This window comes from Danio rerio, chromosome 15, assembly GCF_052040795.2.
Source record: "Danio rerio strain M-AB ecotype USA chromosome 15, GRCz13ab, whole genome shotgun sequence".
In the NCBI taxonomy this organism is placed as follows: Eukaryota; Metazoa; Chordata; class Actinopteri; order Cypriniformes; family Danionidae; genus Danio; species Danio rerio.
The window spans coordinates 10,741,859-10,746,544 of NC_141035.1; the positions used below are offsets into that span (position 1 = coordinate 10,741,859).

Sequence of the window (4,686 nt, forward strand, 5' to 3'; positions counted from 1 at the left end):
AATATATTACTTTTGCACTGCTTCGGTTCAGGACTCGTGTTGCATTGAATCAGATTCAGATATTTTATCAGACGTGTTCATGAGCTCATAGTCATCAACAAGCAATTCGTTTACAAGCAGTACACGAACCAAGCAATATGATGAAATATTAATGAATTATATGTTTGCGTCTTACAATATTATACAAAACGGAATCGTTTTCAGGCGAATTCGACTCTTTACTGTTCACTTAAAGGAGCCGATTCATTGAACAGGACTGACTCGACTCGAACGCAAACAAGCGCCATCACCACAGACAACGCCCGAGTCGTCTCTTCACCCAACGGATTCATCCTCGGTAAGTGTTAAAATATGACTTTTGTCCGTTAAATGATTGTTGTATGTGTATTTCTGTATAGTGCATGTCGTTTAACAGGAATTTACCGAGTACTTTAGTTGTACTCGCACGTACAGGGTTTAAGCGCGCCTTTTTTTAAAAACAAGAAATTAACGACGCCAGATGGTGCCTGTAGTGTTTTCTGAGGTATTACCATAACGTTAACGTTAGTTCCTGAAAAAAGAAAGGGAATTTTCTTTAATTAACTTCTTGTTAACTGCATTTTCTGTTTCAGTACAAGACTGAAGTGAAGGTGAAATGACTAAAGTTAAGGTAAGCTCTGACCTTCACTTAAGTTAACCTTACGGTTACGTTAGTCACCATCATGTACGTTAATTTTGTTCACTGTAACGTTAACGTTAAGTTAGTTAAATAAACTAAACTCATTATGAAACAAGTCTTAACTGTTTTATTAAATGAGGCTTATAATACAATTCAATTCTTTTAAACTAACACAGTACATATTGTATATTTCTCACTGGTGTTAATGCAGTACTAACATTTACTAATGAGAACTAATTGCATATTGTCACTAACTGTAGATTTTATTTTTTGGTGTTCAGGTGTACCTGATAATAGCTGAAGTGTGAGGTGAGTAAATTCTGAGCACACAAATATAACCTAAATTCATTATCACAATCTAAACATATATATACACGAGTATGTGTGTGTTAGGTTGAGTCTTATTATACTCTTATTATATTCATGTTTTTTTTTTGCAGCCACAGCCATTGATGTTGAAACACTGATGCTACCAATCAACCATTGCTTGATTATTAAAGGTAATGTTGATGCCTCATTTTTATTAGATTTTTAAATGTCAGGTTTTTCACAGATTTGTTGTGAGCAGTTTCTTGTACAAACTCCTTTTCTTCTTCCAGAAGTTCCACCAGTACCTTCAGTAGTAGTAAATATTAGACAAAGATTTTTTTTTTTTTCTATAGTTTTTATTTTTATTAGCAATTATACTGGGCATGTGTGTTTGTTTGCTTGGTTTTTAATAGGCAGAGCATGGAATGTCAACTTTGTTTCTACAAACAAATTTAATTATTCACAAACACCTCTAATTTAGTCCTTCTTTCCACCTTTTAGTCTTATTCCTTGGAGGGTCGAGTGGTCATGGGACCTCACCTGGATTTCACAACTGACTTTGGATCTGGTCTGAAACTGAAGTATGCTGAAGATGCCTTTTGCACTCTGGAATTTAAGGTAATGTCTACAATAAATATTGTAACTGAGGGCTTGTTTTGGGGGGGTTAAACAAGGAATGTATTGGAGCACAAGTCATGACTCCCCTTGTCCCCTTGTTATAAAGGGCCGTGTTGCAGACACAATTTGTTTGTCTGTGCTAGAGACCAGAGGGGAAGCTGTCTTTAAAAGGATGGGGCTCTTATACCATATGTGAAGTTACCTATTCAGGTGAGTGGATTACATGCAAGTCATTGCAAATGCATAAATAGTGGGAAATTTTTACTGGGCAGCACAAATTAAGTGAATCTCAAAAAAGTTGAAAAATATTTGGAATATTTGCAAAAAACTTGATTGAAATGAATACAACACAAATGTAGTTTTTTTTGCAAAATTTTCCTAATATTTAAATCATGAAAAATTAGCTTGATGCAAGAAACATCCTGCTAGTATTCAAGAGCAAGTGCTGTGATGCATGTGTTAACTTTGCAATAAGTGTGAACCCAGCATTAGATTATAGTCTGTAAACAGAATGTGTAAATCAAATCAACTGTTTTAAAATGCTCTGCCTAGGTCATTAAACCACTATTTGTTGTTGGACTGTTCTTGATTGTGTGTTTGTGATGGAAATGTTTTTCAGATGTTTTTGTTTAAATAATTGCAGTTTGACTGAGCTACAGTATTGTCAGCATGTTCAAACTGAGCTAACAGTAATTTTGCTCTGTAGTGCAGCAGTAGTGTCCCAGTAGTGTTGTATGAAGCTAACTGTTTGTCTGCCCTTTTGCTTATAGGTGCTTTTTGGGCACCAGTTTGGAGATGGAAGACAGACGAAGTCAAAGAAGCGGAGAAGACGCATCAACCAGCAAGTGTGTAAAATTATCAGGAAAATGATTGACTTTGAATAGACGACTGCCTAATTTAGCAATAAGTTTTGTCTCTCTCTCTCATGTATGTATATATATATATATATATATATATATATATATATATATATATATATATATATATATATATATATATATATATATATATATATATATATAAATAATGAGAGAGAGAGAGAGAGAGCACTCTGAAGCACTGCTTTTTATATGTATGCTAAATATGATTTCAGATTTTTTTTATTAATATGTTCTTATAGTATTTTTTGAGGCTTCACCTTCACCTTTTGAAAGTTTTCTGAAATGTTTACACAGATGTCATTAAGCTGTTAAATAAATCTGTAAAATGTATGTGTGTTTGTTTTTATTTTGATTTTAGAGTCTTCTCAGATCACCCAAAAATGAAGATTCTGTCGTCATTTACGCATCCTCAGGTTGTTTGGACACAAAGAGGAATATTTGATATTTTTATTCCTGTGTTTAACAAAAAAATCATTTTTAACAGAGCTGGAACAACCTGAGGGTGAGTAAATCAAGATAGAATTTTCATTTTTGTGTGACCTAAAATTGCTTTGAAATTTTACAGCACCAAACTGTTAAATTACAGTAATCCGGGATATAACTGTAACTTTATAGTTAAATCAGGTATTTAAACTGCAACCTATTGCTAAATCACAGTAATCGTTTTGCAAATTCACAGTAAAATATAGTTAATTCTACAAGATAATACTGTGAAATCACAGTAACGGACTTTATTATCTACTGTAAAGTTACAATATATGGTTGTAATTTCACAATAATTTAATGTGACAAAACCACAGTAAATTACTGTGAACTACCTCACAATAATTTACTGTGAATTTACATACAGTAATTTACTGTGAAAGTAATGCAATTATTAGCCAGTAATTTACTGTGAATTTAAGGTCAAATTTTTACAGTGAAGGACACAGAACATTCTTGCAGTAAGCAGTTTTAACTTAGTCATTAGTTAAAATCAATTCACAGTTAAATACTAAGAAACAGGATGATGAAAAGGATAAACGTTGGTCCATGATGAGACGAATTGGAAAGCAGAAATCCGAATCCTTCAGTAGTATTTACCACAGGATTCTGTTATACAATATGTAATATTCCTGGGACATTCTTGTGGTAGAGCGTGTGGTATTACTGTTATATTCCTGTAATATTTTTGTGGTAGCATGTGGTATTTCATGTGGTAAACCTTCAAATGTACAAAACAAAAACCATGTGATGATTGTGTAGTACTTTGTTGTTTTTTTGGGATGTTTTACCACAGGATTCTGTGTTGTACAGTATGTAATACTCCTGCGGTATTCTTGTGGTAGTGTGTGGTATCACTTAAACATTTCTGTGGCACCACAGGATTCTGTTGCTTAGTATGTAATACTCCTGTAGTTTTCTAGATATATTAGATGTATATAAGTTCCTATTTAAATAGGGTATATGCCGAGCTAGTGCTGTTTCCATGCTGATACACTTCCGGTGACCTGTTATTGTGAACTTTTTTTCCATTTTATACGGTTCCTTATACAGCATCGATGTTGTAATGTCATTAACATACATTCAGTTAAATAAACTTTTGCATTTATTTAGTTGCTCAAGCGTAAAACGAGACAAAAAGCTGTTTACTCGCACGCGCCCGTCACAATCGGCAGGCTAACGCAGAAGCTCCATTGAATATACTGGGGTAAAATATATTGCTCATATTATAAGGATATGGCGGGGGAAATGTAATTTAATGCAGTGCTTCTTGTACAATCTGAGACCCACTTTAAATCGGATATCACTCAGCTTGTGGAGATCGCTGATTTTGAAAGAAAACAGACCTTAAACGCACCGGATTTTGCATTGGCATTCAATTCGCCGGAAACGCTTAATTTACACCATGGATGCTGTAAAAGGAACCGTATAAAGTATCTCAGAATATTACACAGCACCAAAAATGTAAAAATATATATTAAATATATTTAATATATTTTTTGTCCACAGCAGACGGCAACCCGCCCTGACGCAGATTCCCTGGTCCAATCAGGTGAGCCCTCCTCAGCGCTCGCCATGACAGCGAGACAACAGTGACGTGCCTTGTAAAAATTTGCATATGCATTCCTATAAAGCTCGTGTGCTCTGTCAGCGAGGCGGCCTTTGAGCCCTAGGCAGGGAGAACACAACCCCCGAGGACCCTCGGGGAAACACGGGCGGCCGGTAGTGGGGCCTCGC

The 4,686-nt window shown here is 35.0% G+C and overlaps 1 long non-coding RNA gene across 1 annotated transcript; it reads left to right on the forward strand.

Moving 5' to 3' along the window:
- Positions 1 to 254: 254 nt before the first annotated feature.
- On the forward strand, positions 255 to 2,471 carry LOC147840504 (uncharacterized). Its single transcript, XR_015509067.1, has 7 exons — positions 255 to 337; positions 612 to 649; positions 940 to 967; positions 1,099 to 1,158; positions 1,469 to 1,585; positions 1,692 to 1,795; positions 2,356 to 2,471. It is a non-coding gene; the product is annotated as an uncharacterized LOC147840504 (long non-coding RNA).
- The last annotated feature ends 2,215 nt before the right edge of the window (positions 2,472 to 4,686 follow it).